Genomic DNA, 15,375 nt, shown 5'->3' with positions numbered 1-15,375 from the left:
GTCCCAATTTGTAGCCAAGTGGGACAGATGTGCAGGTAGCCTGGGGACCCCCCCACTTGCAGCTGGTGTCTTGCTGGGGACCTTGCCCTTTAAGCTGTGGGATCTGTGTCAACTCCAGACAGTTAGTGCAGGAACTGACTTGGGTTGTGGGACCCACAGCTGGTGTCAGAGAACTGAGATGCAGTAGTAAACAGATTGAAGGTAAATGAATGAGAAAAGATATACAATGCAAACTGTAAGCCTAAGAAAGCTGTTAATGCAATCAGACTCCCAAGCAAAGAGTATAACTAGAGATAAAGTCAGACTTTTAATAAGGATAAGGTAGCAATTTATTAGGAAGACAGAGCATGTATGCACTGACAACTAAAAAAAATGCACAACCTAAAAGCTGAGAATCATGTTTTATTTGGTGGACTTTCTGAGGACTTCAGGTCCAAAAGACAGCTTCACAGAGAGCTCTGCAGTTCTGCTCCAAAGCAGTCAGGGAGGGGCCAGGATATGTAGTTTTTGCAACAAAGACCAGGTAGTCAGGGCATCAAAAGATTACCGTTCATTAAACAAATCCAGACATCTCAAGTTAAAGAATTTAGCACTTTTTTATGCATGGGACGATGCAAGAGTCTGGGCTCATTGGAATCACTCCTTTGATGTGTTCATCAGCTCTCTCGGGCCAGTACCCTGTGCTTTCTCATCCTGAGTCTCCTCAGGGTGCTCCGTTGAGGGTGGCTGCCGTGACTGAGGGCGTGGCAGTGGGCATCCTGTTTGTCTGCATCCCGAGTTCCCTCAGGGCTCACCTTCGGCGGGGGGGGGGGGGCTGTGGTGGCTGATGGCTGCAATATCCTTTGTTTCCTGATATGGAAGGCAGCATTTTTTATTCACAGCACTTAATAACAAAATTTCAAAACACAGGAAGCAGAAACAGATAGAAATAAAGGGAGACACAAATCCACAACACCTCTCTCCTAATGACTGATAGAACCAGAGGATACAAAAACAAAATTTCAGTAAGAATATAAAAGATGTGAACAATACTATCAGCCATCTTGATGTAATTGGCATTTACAAGACGTGAGGTCAAATAACAGCAAAACCGACTTTTCAGGTACATATTAAATATGTTCATCAAGACAGACATATCCTGGTCCCTAAGAGTATCAATAAATCTCAAAAAATGACATTCTTACAGAGTAAGACCAAAGTCAGTAACAAGAAGATATTTAGAATAGAACTGTCCAACAGAAATACAATGGAAGTCACGAATGTAATATAAACTTTCTGGTAGGTGCACTAAAAAGTTAAAAGAAACTTAAAATTAATCACATACTTTATTTAAGCCAAAATATTATCATCTCAACATGTAATGAATATTTTCAAATACGAGATATTTCATGTTCCTTATTTTCAATTGTCTTAAAAATCCAGTGGGTATTTTACACTTAAAAAGCACCTGAATTTTGGGACTACCCTGGTGGTCCAGTGGTTAAGACTGTGTGCTTCCACTGTAGGGGGCACGGGTTCTATCCCTGGTTGGGGAACGAAGATCCTGCATGCCATGCAGTGCAGCCAAAGATAAATAAGTAAATAAAAAGCACCTGAATTCCTACTAGCCACATGTCATGTGCTCAGTAGCAGCACATGGCTAGTGGCTCCCATTTTAGAGATCTCAGATCTGGAAAATCCCCGAACACTTTAAATTAAATATCACACTCCTAAAATTCCAGGGGTTCAAAGATAGACAAGGAAAATTAGAAAATATTTTTGAACTGAGGGATAATGAAATCACAACATATCAAAATGTGCGGGAAGGTCAAAAGCAGACCTTAGAGGGAAATATACAGTTTAAATTCCTAAATTAGAAAAGAAGAAAAAAAGAAAACCAGGGGTATAAGTTTCCTCCTGATGAAGCTAAAAAAGTGAGTGAAATTAAACATGAAATCATAGGAGGGAGAAAATCATAAGACACAGAAAGCAATGAAATAAAGAAATGGACACACAATAAAGTTAACAGTGCCAAAAATCTGGCCCTAGAAAAGATTACTAAAACTGATTTTTTAACCCTAGAAAGACTAACCAATAAAAAAAAGATAGAAAACACAATTTTCCAATATTAAGAATGAAAGAGGAACTACTATTACAGGTTCTACATGTATTAAAATATTCACCGGAGCATAGTCTTGAGGGGCCTGACTCCTGGCTAAAAGCCCATGTGTGCTCGCTCAGGCCACCGCAGGCAGCTACAAGGCTCTCCCTGCAGGCCTTTGTAGGGAAGTGCCCCCCACACCTGACTTGGGGCACGGCTGGCACGCTGCAGCCCCTGAGGGGAGTCACAGTCAAGGGTTCACACCCCCTGTGAGGAGGAGAGGAGGGGGAAAACAGGAGGACACTTTTCTCCACTCTAACTCAGCACCCAGCGTCTTCCACTCCTAGCCTGTCCCCCTGGGTCCATAAAACTGCAGGAGCCTTTTTTCAGGGCTCCTTCCCAGCGAGACCACCCCCACAGCTGTCTGATCCATCTGACCCTCCATCGGTGGACCATTCCATGAGTGAAAATGGAGCAAAGGGCAGGCAGCACTTTCTCTGGTTTAGCATCTTACTGATTAAAGATTTCAATGTTACCTTCACTTTTGGCCCGTTGCTTCAGTCGACTGCTCCAGATACTGACATCTCCAGTGTATCTCCAGCTGAGGTGAGCTCCTGACAATTTTAAACAACTTGATGTCAAGATTTCAACAACTTAAATGGAATGGACATTTGTTTTTTGAAAAACATAATTTATGAAAACTAAAGAAAAAGAAGAAAGAAAGAAAGAAAATCTGAATAGCTCTCTACCTAAAAAAGAAATCAAAATGGCTGTCAAAGAAAACTTCAGGCCCAGATAAACTTATTGATTTTTTTTAAAAATGTTTATTTATTTTGTCTGCTCCGGATCTTAGCTGCGGCACACGGGATCTTCGTTGTGGCATGTTTAGTTGTGGCATGCGGGATCTTTTTAGTTGCAGCATGCAGACTTCTTAGTTGCGGCATGTGGGCTCAGTTCTGGCAGGTGAACTCATAGTTGCAGCATGCATGTGGGATCCAGTTCCCCAACCAGGGATCGAACCCAGGTCCCCTACATTGGGAGTGTGGATTCTTACCCACTGGCCCACCAGGGAAGTCCCTACTGGTGGGTTTTACCAAATGTTTCTTGAAGAATTACACCAATTTTAAGCAAGCTTTTTCAGAAAGTAAAAGAGAAGGGCCTTGTCTGCTATAAAAACCTGATAAAGGCATTACAAATACAGGATTTGAACAATGCTGCAGATCACTGGGTCCTAACAGATGTAGAAAAAATGCTCCACCCAAAAATAGCAATCGCATTCTTCTCAAGTGGACATGGAACATCCTCCAGGGTAAACCATATGTTAGGTTACAAAACAAGTCTTCACAAATTTTAAAAGATTGAAATCATACAAAATATCTTTTGATCACAATGGAATGAAGCTGGAAATCACAAGCAGAAGGAAAGCTAGAAAATCTACAAATATGTGGCAGTTAAACAACACACTCTTAAATAACCAATGGGTCAACGAAGAAATCACAAGGGAAATTAGAAAATACATTGAGACAAATGAAAACGAAACCTCAGCGTGCCAAAGCTTGTGGGAAGCAGCAAAAGCAATGCTAAAAGGGAAATTTATAGCCATAAATGCTTAGATTAAAAAAGAAGAGGGACTTGCCTGGTGGCACAGTGGTTAAGAATCCGCCTGCCAATGCAGGGGACACAGGTTCAATCACTGGTCCGGGAAGATCCCTTATGCCACAGAGCAATTAAGCCCGTGTGCCACAACTACTGAGCCTGCACTCTAGAGCCTGCGAGCCACAACTACTGAGCCCGTGCACCACAGCTACTGAAGCCCGCGTGCCTAGAGCCCGTGCTCCGCAACAAGAGAAGCAAGCCACCACAATGAGAAGCCCGCACACTGCAATGAAGAGTAGCCCCCGCTCACTGTAACTAGAGAAAGCCTGTGCACAGCAACAAAGACCCAACGCAGCCAAAAATAAATAAATAAATAAATTTATTTTTTTAAAAAAAGAAGAAAGATCTCAAAGCAACAACCTAATTTATACTTTAAGGAGCTAGAAAAAACAGAACAAACTAAACCCAAAGACAGCAGAAGGAAGGAAATAATAAAGATTAGAGCAGAGATAAATGAACTACAGAATAGAAAAACAATTGACAAAATCAACAAAACTAATAGTTTGCTTTTTGAAAAGATGAACAAGATTGACAAAACTTTAGCCAGACTGGTTAAGCAAAAAAAGAGAGAAACCTCAACCCAAATCAGAAATAAAACAGGGGATATTACCACTGATTCTATCAGAAATAAAAAGGATTATAAGCAAGTAGTACTATGAACAGTTGAACACAAACAAATCAGAAAACCTACATAAAATGGAAAATCTACTAGGAACACAAAACCTACCAGAACTAAATCATGAAGAAACAGAAAGTCTGATAGACATATACCTAATAAGGAGATTGTATTCATAATCAAAAACCTTACAACAAAGGAAAGCTCAGGACCAAATGGCTTCACTGGTGAAATCTACCAAACATTTAAAAAAGAATAAACATTAATCCTCTTCAAACCCTTCCAAAAAATTGAAGAGGAGGGAACAATTCCAAATTCATTCTATGATGCCAGCATTTCCCTGATACCAAAGGCAGGCAAAGACACAAGAAAAGAAAATTATAGACCAATATCTCTTGTGCATATTGATGCAAAAATCCTCAACAAAATACAATCCAAATTCGAAAGCATGTTAAAAGAAGTATACACCATGAAAAAGCGGGATTTATTTCTGGCATGACAGGATGAATCAATAAATATAATAGACCACATTAACAGAATGAAAGGGAAAAAACCCATAATCATCTCAATTGATGCAGTAAAAGCATTTGACAAAATGCAACACCCTTTCATCATAAAAACAATCAACAAAAAACTTGGAATAGAAGAAAACTACCTCAACATAATACAGGCCACATGTGAAAAACCCAGAGCCAACTTCATATTCAACGGTGAAAGACTGAAAGCTTTTCCTCTAAGATAAGGAACAAGATAAGGATACTCAATTTCACCACTTCTATTTAATATAGCACCGGAGGTCCTAGCCAGAGCAATTAGGCAAGAAAAAATAAATAAAAATAATCCAACTTGGAAAGGAAGAAGTAAAATTATCTTTGTTCACAGATGATATGTTCTTAAATGTAGATTAACCTAAAGATTCCACACTAACACATACACACACATACACACACACACACATACACACACACCTATTAGCACTAATAAAGAAATCCAGCAAAGTTGCAGGATACAAGCAAAAATCAGTTGCATTTCTATACACTAACAATAAACAATCAGAAAAAGAAATTTTTTTAAATTCCATTTACAATATTATCAAAAAGAATAAAATACTTATGGGGCTTCCCTGGTGGCACAGTGGTTAAGAATCCACCTGCCAATGCAAGGACATGGGTTTGAGCCCTGGTCCAGGAAGATCCCACATGCCACAGAGCAACTAAGCCCGTGCACCACAACTACTGAAGCCCACATGCTTAGAACCCATGCTCTGCATCAAGAGAAGCCACCGCAATGAGAAGCCTGCACATCGCAATGAAGAGTAACCCCCACTTGCAGCAACTAGAGAAAGCCCATGCACAGCAATGAAGACCCAACACAGCCAAAAATAAATTAATTAAATTAATTAATTTTTTTTTAAAAAAGAGTAAGATACTTATGAATAAACTTAACCAAGGAGGTAAAAGACTTGTACTCTGAAAACTACAAAACACTACTGAAGAAAATTAAAGAAGACACAAGTAAGTGGAAAAATATCCCATTCGTGGATTGAAAACAATATTGTTCAGATAGCAATACTACTAAAGCAATCTGCAGATTTAATACATACCCTATTAAGTTCCCAGTGATGTTTTTTGCAGATACAAAACAAAGAAATCTGTCCTAAAATTCACATGGAATCTCAAAGGACCCCAAATAGCCCATTTGACAAAATGCAACACCCTTTCATCACAAAAACAATCAACAAACTTGGAATAGAAGAAAACTACTTCAACATAATAAAGGCCACATATGTTGCATTTTGTCAAATGCTTTCATTGCATCACTTGAGATGGTTATGGGGTTTTTCCCCTTCATTCTGTTTATGTGGTCTATCAGTTGTGTTAGGAAGTGTTTGCCACCTGGCTTTACCAATGGAGTAAAATGGAGAGCCAAGAAATAAACCGTTGCATAACTGGTCAAATGATTTTCAACAAGGGTGCCAAGATCATTCAGTGGAGAAAAGACAGTTTTTTAACAAGTTGTGCTGGATAAACTGGGTATCCGTATGCAATGGAATGAAGCTGGACTCTTACCTTACACTATATACAACAACTAACTCAATATGGATCAAAGATCTAAAATGAAAACCCTCAGAAAATAGAGGGGTCCACTTAATGACATTGCATTTGGCAATGATTTCTTGGCTGACACCAAAATCACAGGCAACAAAAGTAAAAATAGATAAATTGGACTGCAGTAAAATTTTAAAAATTTTATACATGAAAAGACACAATTAACAGAGTGAAAAGGCAATCTATGGAATAGAGAAAGTATTTGCAAATCATATATCTGATAAGGAGCCAAAATCCAGAATATATAAAAAAACTCCTACAGCTCAACATCAACAACAACAACAATAACAAAATGACCTGATTTGAAATGAGCAAAGGACTTGCATAAACATTTCCTCAAAGAAGAACTACAAATGACCGCAAGCACTTGAAAAGATGCTCAGCATCAATAATCATTGGGGAAATGCAAATAAAAACCCCAGTGAGCTATCACTTCACACTGATTAGGATGACTACTACCTAAAATAATAATAATAACAAGAATTGACAAGGATGTGGAGAAACTAGAACTCTTGTGCCCTGCTTGTGGAAATGTAAACTCATTCAGCTGCTATGTAAAACACGGTGGTGGTTCCTCAAAAAGTTAAACCTAGAATTACCATGTGATCCAGCAATCCCGCTTTTGGGTATATACCTAAAGGAAACCAGGGTCTCAAACAGACATTTGTACATGTTCATGGTAATATTACTCACAGTAACTAAAAGACAGAAACAATTCAAAAGTCTGCTGGGTTGATAAGGATTGCATTGAGTATGTAGCTTGCTTTGGGTAGTATGGTGATGTTATAACAATACTATCTCCCAATCCATGAATAAATAAACACAGTGTGGTCCATCCATTCAACAAAATATTATTCAGCCTTAAAAAGGAAGAAAGGGCTTCCCTGGTGGCGCAGTGGTTGCGCGTCCGCCTGCCGATGCAGGGGGGCCGGGTTCGCGCCCCGGTCTGGGAGGGTCCCGCGTGCCACGGAGCGGCTGGGCCCGTGGGCCGTGGCCGCTGGGCCTGCGCGTCCGGAGCCTGTGCTCCGCAACGGGAGGGGTCGCAGCGGGGGGAGGCCCGCATACCACAAAAAAAAAAAAAAAAAAAAAGGAAGAAAATACTGACACGTAAGTACAACATGGATGAATCTTGATCTTGAAGACATGCTAATGGAAATAAGCCAGTCACAAAAGAACAAATGCTATATGGTTCCATTTAAAAGCTTTTGCACAGCAAAGGAAACCATCAACAAAACAAAAAGGCCAACTACGGAATGGTAGAAGATATTTGCAAATGATATATCCAACAAGGGGTTAACATCCAAAATATACAAAGAACTCATACAACTAAACATCAAAAAACAAACATCCAGATTAAAAAATGGGCAGAGAACCTGAATAGACATTTTTCCCAAGACATACATATGGACAACAGGCACATGAAAAGATACTCAACATCACTCATCAGGGAAATGTAAATCAAAACCACAATGAGATGTCACCTCACACCTGTCACAATGGCTATTATCAAAAAGACAACAAATAACAAGTGTTGGTGAGGGTGTGGAGAAAGGGGAACCCTCATGCACCATTTGTGAGAATGTTAATTGTTGCAGCCATTATGAAAACAGTATAAAGATTCATCAAAATACTAAAAATAGAACTACCATATGAAGGGGAAGATGGGACGAATTGAGAGTAGCACTGACATATATACACTACCATGTGTAAAACAGATAGCTAGTGGGAAGCTGCTGTATGGCACAGGGAGCTCAGCTCAGCGCTCTGTGATGACCTGGGGGGGGGATGGGGGGGAGGGGGCTCAAGAGGGAGGGGATATATGTATACATATAGCTGATTCACTTTGTTCTACAGCAGAAACTAACACAACATTGTAAAGCAATTTTACTCCAATTTTTTTTAAATGACCAAAAAAAAAAAAAAAACTACCACATGATCCAGTGATTCCACTCCTGGGTATTTATCCAAAGAAAAGGAAAACAGTAATTAGAAAAGTAACATGTATCCCCAATGTTCATTGCAGCATTAATCACAGTAGTCAAGTTATGGAAGCAACCTAAGTGCCATCAATAGATGAGCGGATAAAGAAGATGTGGTATCTACACAATGGAGTATTACTCAGCCATAAAAAAGAATGAAATCTTGCCATTTGTGACAAAATGGATGGACCTAGAGGGTATTTTGCTAAGTGAAATAAACCAGACAAAGACAAATACTGTATGATTTCACTTATATGTGGAATCTAAAAAACAAAACAAACGAACAAATATAACTAAACAGAAACAGAGTCACAGATACAGAGAACAGACAGGTGGTTGCCAGAGGGGAGGGGTTGAGGGGAGGAGAGAAATAGATGAGGGAGATTAAGAGGGCCAAACTTCCACTCATAAAATAACTAAGTCATGGGGATGGAACGTACACTGTGGGGAATAGAGTCAGTAATTATATAATTCCTTTGTATGGTGACAGATGGTAACTAGACTCACTATGGTGATCATTTCGAAATGTACGGCAATATCAGATCGCTACGCTGTATAATGAGAACTAACCTAGTGTTGTAGGTCAATTATTCTTCAAATACAAATTCATAGAAAAAGAGAAGAGGTTTGTGGTCACCAGAGGCGGGGTGAAGGGAGGGGGAATTGGATGGAGGTGGTCAAAACGTACAAACTTCCAGTTACAAGATAAAGAAGTACTAGGGGGGGCTTCCCTGGTGGCGCAGTGGTTGAGAGTCCGCCTGCCGATGCAGGGGACGCGGGTTCGCGCCCCGGTGCGGGAAGATCCCACGTGCCACGGAGCGGCTGGGCCCGTGAGCCATGGCCGCTGAGCCTGCGTGTCCGGAGCCTGTGCTCCGCAACGGGAGAGGCCGCAACAGAGGGAGGCCCTCATACCACTAAAAAAAAAAAAAAAAAAAAAAAAAAAGAAGTACTAGGGATGTATTGTACAACACGATAAATAGAATGAACGCGGCTGCAGGTTATATACGAAACTTGTTAGGAGAGTGAATCCTGAGTTCTCATCACAAGGAAAACCTTTGTTTCTATTTCTGTTTTTCATCTCTGTGCGATGATGGATGTCACTGAATGTACCGTGCTCATCATTTCATGACGTGTGTAAGTCACATCATCGTGCTGCACGCCTTAAACTTATCCCGTGCCGAATGTCCAATTATGCCTCAATAGAGCTGAAAGGGAAAAAATCCTCCGTTGTGGGTTCTTGCTCCAGTGTTTAACACCTGTCTCACTGTCTTAATCTGAGCTCACACTCAAAACTAGCTGAGGCTCGATAACCAGGTCAGCCCCGGGACTTCGCTTCCTGCTTTTTCCTGCTTGCTTGGCTTGCTTTGGAACAACCTAACCCTTGACCCCGGGAAAGGCTCTGCCCACAGGTCTTTTCTCTCTCTGCTCCCCACCTGTTCTGTGGGGTACCTTGCTGGCTATGCTCCTCTGTGGCCCCCGCGCACACCGTAGCCCCCTCTCTGGGACCTGGAGTATAATACACTTCTTCCTTCCAAGTCTTTGCCTTGCCCATCCAACATTTCTAATAGGACAGCAGCAGGATGGACAGGCAGGGCCTGCCCCAGAGAGATCTCTGGAAATGGAGCCTGTGGGGACAGCAGGGCTTTGGGGGCACAGCTAATTCAGGAGATGGACGTCCTGTTGTGTGGGAGTCTGAACCCAGCCTTCCTGCCCTCTGAGCCTGGGCCTGTGTCCCTGCCCAGCCCCAGCCCCGAGCCTGTGGTGCTACACCTGTTCTGGCATCAGCGATGTCGGCAGTCTCAGCCAGTGCCAGCCCACCCAATTAACGGGAGTCCTGCTGTCTGCTTTAGGGGCGACCTGACCACAGCCATGGGCAGTGGTGAGCGTCCAGCACCCAGAGCGTGGGGATGGGTTGAGGGGGGCTCTGGGAGTGGCAGGGGGCCGACATCAGTGTCACCTGGGGCACAACCCTGGCCCTCACCGGCCTGCCTCAGTGTCCCCATCTGTACAGAGAGGGGCTGGCTCCCAGAAGCCTCCTGGAGGGGGCGGGAGGGGCGGTGCCTGGTGGAACAGGACAGCCTCCCAGCAGAGGAATGGGGGCCCAGCGGGTCTGGGGAGAGGGTGAGGGGGGACGACCCCAGGAGGCTCAGAGGGGCCCTCCCACCCCAGACGGCTCCTTCCGTGCCCACAGGGAAGGTGGAGCCATATTACACGGACTGTGCCATTTCCTGCTGTGCCCTTTCCTGCGAGACAGCTTCCACAGCCATGCCGGTGCTGGCGGCGTCGATGACCCCTAAGACTGAAGTGCGGGGCGTGACCTGCTGTGCAAAGGACCTGTGTGACGGAGTGGCCCCGACGGGGCGCAGCCTCTGGGCCCTGGCCGCGGGGCTCCTGCTCAGCGTGCGCCCTACCTTCCTCTGGGCCCTGCTGTGACGACCCCTGCGGCGAGGACTCATGTGGGGAGGGGCATCGCTCGCGATCGCGGCTCCGCGGGGGCGGCGCGGCGGTCCCAGCCCAGCACGCCCGCGCAGACGTGTGCGCTCAGAGCCGCGCGTGCTCAGCAGACACAGGCTGTGCCGGGACTCTTCCCCTCGCAGGGCCCGGCGCAGGGGCCCCACCCACCCGGCCAGCCCAGCCCCGGGCCCCACCCACCCGGCCAGCCCAGCCCCAGGCGCCCAGCGCCCTGCTGTGCCAGCAAACCTGACATGTTTTGCCGTCAATTAACCACTGACTCAAGTTAACCACTGACTCAAGTTAACCACTGACTCAAGATGCAGAAACCGCGGGGCGCTGGCTGGACTGGGGCCTGTAGGAGAGCGGAGGCCACAGCCCGTCCGGCGGGTCCCACTCACAGCGAAAATAAACGCTTTCCACATCCTCCTGATCTCTGCGTGCTGTTCAGCCCCATCGGGGAGAGGGTGGGGTCCCCTGTGACCCCCCCCCCTCGAAGGGAGACTTTGCTTCAAGCCCGTTTTCCCTGGACCGGGCGAGCTCCGATGGCCGGGGGCTGGGAATAGGGGCGCCTGTCCAGGAGGGGCCAGCTCTGCATAGCGGTGGGGGTCCCCGCCCTTCCCCGTGAAGCATTTCCTCCTCCGCGCGCCCCTGCGCGTCCGCGCCAAGCAGAGTGGGAGTGGACCAGACTCCTCCCGCCTCCTTCACTCCCTGAGCCTCAGTCCCTGAACATGGCGCGGCCAGCCCCAGACTTGAGGGGGCCTGTCCCCACTGGGATGGGCCTGGGGGCGGGGCTGGGCCGGGCCTTTGAGGCCTGGAAATCCAGAAGCCTCTCCCTCAGCACCCTGCCTTCCCGCGTCTCCCCAGCCTCAGCAGGGCCGCCGGCTTCGAGTGGGCGGTGACACCGCACAGGCACACGATGGGGGGGTCCGGGGGTGGGCGTGTACGGGGTAGGAGCTGCTTCTCGGGAAGAGGGGTCTGAAGACCCCATGCATACCTTGCTGGCCTCCAGCGGGCCTGCACAGGTACCCTCACCCCCAGCCTGGTGGGCCAGTCTCCCTCCTCCTGACCTCGCGGTCCTGTCCCCCTGGGTGACCCCGGCCAAGGGCTGTCCCCTCTGGCCTGCGGGGTAACCAGGGGCCTCGAATGTAAGGGTGTTGGAGGAGGGGCCTTGGGGGGGGTGACAATGTGGGCAGACCCATCTGTGGAGGGAGTGCCTGGGGCGAGGCAGGTGAGGAGCCCTCAGGAGAGCCCCTGGTGGCCCCTGAGGAGAGGCAGCGGAGCCTGAGGGACGTCCCAGGCAGGATACTCCTTCTCAACAAGGGGCTTCCAGTCATCCCCTGACACTTTTAAGAAAGATGTTTCCAAAAACTCTCCCATTGGCCAGGTCGTGGGTCCCGAGAACCCCAGGAACGGCCGTTGCCGAGAAATGCACCTGTGAGAAAGCCAGGCCTCGGAGGGTCCAGCGCCCAGCCAGAGCCCCACCCCATGAGGACCCAGGGCCAGCGAGACACCCCCCCGCCACCCAGATCAGTCACGTCTAAGACAACGGCAACGTCTGCAGACACGGAGGGTTAGGCCCGGAGACCTTCTGGTCACGGGTACCCTGTTGGCTGGGCACTTTGGTTCACGGAAATACAGAATAGTCTCCCATTTTTGTGATTCTTCATTAATTGTTACAGAGGAAATCTTCGTCAGCATTTAGCCATACTTAATGAAAACGTCGGTAAACATCTATGGTACGATCTGTGGGGATTAAAACCTTGAGTTCGCCATTTGCCCTTTTGCGCTGGAGACAGAAAGCAGTCTGGCAAATGCTCCTGACCCCAAGGATGAGCTCTTAAAATAGTTAAAAAAAAAAAAAAAATAGTTCTCAAAAGGGGCAAGTAGTTTTTCCAAAATATCAAGAGTTTGTTTCAGTGATTCCAAAGGGCATAATGATAGGGACAGAGGAGGATAATCAGAGTTAGCTCGAAAATCCCACCAGGGGGTCGTAAATAGAGAGGAAATTTGGGGTGGCTTTGGGAGACTGCAGTCAGTTAATGATCACTTGAGAAAGTAATGAGAAAATCCTGAAGCAATGTGGGCTTGCTTGACTCATAAGGCAGAGCAAGTCGCTTGGCATCAAAGCCAGACAGGCCTGCCTAACAACAAAACCAAGCTAACTTACTCACCAAAAAAGCCATGCAATGGAAGTGCAAGTCCTTTCTCAAGACAATAAAACAATCGTGGAAGAATAAGTCCTACATCCTGCCCAGTGACATCAACAAGGTAATGGCCCCTAGGACATGCTCTCTGCACACACAAACACGGTAATTTAGGGAAAGATGACATTTCAAAATGAAACACCCTCACTGTACCGAGACCTGAAATCATTTTTCCGTGGTGCCGTGAAAGTCCCGGATGCACCATATAGGGTCAAAAACTCCCCTGCTCGACACGTAGGAGGAGTGGACGTTGCAAGACTCGAAGAACGAGGAAGAAGGTGGTCTTCTCCCCCTCCCCTCTTTTCCTTTGATTAGAAAAATATAACCCCCTAAGTACTCAGGGCAGCGCAATGCTCACCTGCCTGCTTGTAAGCCTCACAAGCATCCTATTCTAATAAATCACTTCCGTCCACCACTTTGCCTCTCACTGAATTCTTTCTGCGCTTAGACATAGAGAACTGGAGCTCCTCGGACCACCGCCACCACCAGCACCCACCCCCAACCCCCGCCCCCCGCCAAAACAGCACCTAGCGGTTTCAGCAGGTCTGTAATTTGAAGACTAAGAATGTCCATCATAGACACTGTACCGTGGTGAGTGGTTTTCTCACTTATAGTTCCACGTTCTCAATCATATTTCTCAGAGGAGCTGGGTTCTGCCACCAAACTTGTGTCTAATTAACCACCAGATACAACGTTGCTCATCTACATAGAGTTAGACAGACCAGTGTGAGAACCAGGCATGTGCTTCCCAGGTCAGAGGGCCATTCCTCCACGTATGAAGGTTGGGCAAGCTAGTTACAGAGGTGTCCTTGGTAGATTAACATGACAACAGATGTGGCGTCTAGCTTTTCCAGATCAGCCTTCTTTGCTGTGTGTTTCTAGGACCACTGATGTGAGGGAAGCCACTGGTCCGGACAGGTTTCTGGCACACGCAGGGCAGGCAGTGCTGGCTGCCCGCCCAGGAGCCCCACCCGCACTGTGCATGCCTGTGGTTTTGCAGGGCGTGAGGGGCTCAGGAACCAAGCGTCACCTCCCTGCTCCCTGTGCAGCCGGGGCAGGTCGGAAGGGGCAGAATTGACATGACTGAGTAAAGCATAGAGAGAGGGAGGTCATAAGACCCCTCCCCAGGAAGCCTCTGGAAGCCACCTCCTCTCTGGACAGTGAGTACTTCACAGGAGGGGTGGGCCACCTGGGGAGGTAGAGGCACAGTCTGCTGAGGACCCAGGTTGCCAGTACAAAACCCTGCCCACCAGCGCAGAAGGCGCCCCAGGGTGGGGCCATCCAGGAGAGCAGTTGTCTCCTGGGAAGGGGCTTTAAAGCACTTCTTCCCCTACAGACACACACACACACACACACACACACACACAGTACACACACATACACCAGATGCCCATACACAGACACACACACATATACACACACGCGCGGAGATTCACACTTATACCTACACACACACACGCGCGCGCGTGCACCTCTGTCCTCTCTGGCACTCACTGCTGGCATTGGTCTCCCGGGATATTCCATGAGCTTTGCTCTCCTAGTACAGGAAGCACCCCTCCCTCCTGGCCACCACTCTGCCTGGAGTGCAGATGGCAGCTGGAGGCCGATTCACCGTCCTGGGACCGGGCAGCGGCCACGGTCGCGGAAACCACACGCTGAAGGAGCCAGAGCAATGCACGAGGCCTCTGGGCCTCGGGCACCGTGGCCTCCAGCAGTCTCACCACGAGAGGGGAGTATGAGCCCCTCTGCGGGAGGCCCGACCGCTCCCTGCAGGACGCCAGGGGCCCACGCGTCCCGAGGGGCGGGAGCCAGGCGCCGTCCTCCTGCAGAGGCCTGAGGCACAGCCATCTGCCTGGATTCCTCCGCCACGCAGTTTCTTGGGCTTTTTAATCTTCCATTGTGATGAGTGGCCACTAATTATTGGAAGCATCTTCTTTCAGCCTGCCATCTCTTTGCTTTTCTTTTCGATCGCTGTATCATGATAACAGGCAAACTTTTTTCACCGTTCGTATTCTTGAACGTATTGGTGGATTACTTAAAAACGTTTTCTGTTACTACGTGAAGAGGTGGTCTTAGCGTTCTTCTAAAGACCTCTACGTTTTCCACTTGCAGGCTGAGCTTTGATCCCCCGTGACGCCCCTACCCAAGCCCCAACACGGCTCATCTTCCCTCCTCTGAGCTGCAGGCCGGGGCCCCCCCACCGGCCTCCTACGAGAACCCCCAAAATCACTCAGCCCCTGCCAAGCCCGCTCCATGCTGCTTTTAAAACATTTTTAAC

The 15,375-nt window shown here is 47.0% G+C and overlaps 1 long non-coding RNA gene across 1 annotated transcript; it reads right to left on the bottom strand.

Annotated features, from left to right (window-relative positions):
- Positions 1–405: 405 nt before the first annotated feature.
- On the bottom strand, positions 406–10,989 carry LOC129392831 (uncharacterized). Its single transcript, XR_008619452.1, has 3 exons — positions 10,851–10,989; positions 2,617–2,694; positions 406–849 (listed from the first exon to the last, which is right to left on the bottom strand). It is a non-coding gene; the product is annotated as an uncharacterized lncRNA (long non-coding RNA).
- Positions 10,990–15,375: the final 4,386 nt, after the last annotated feature.

This window comes from Physeter macrocephalus, chromosome 15 (genome assembly GCF_002837175.3).
Source record: "Physeter macrocephalus isolate SW-GA chromosome 15, ASM283717v5, whole genome shotgun sequence".
Taxonomy (NCBI): domain Eukaryota; kingdom Metazoa; phylum Chordata; class Mammalia; order Artiodactyla; family Physeteridae; genus Physeter; species Physeter macrocephalus.
This window is presented reverse-complemented; position numbering and strand designations above follow the sequence as displayed.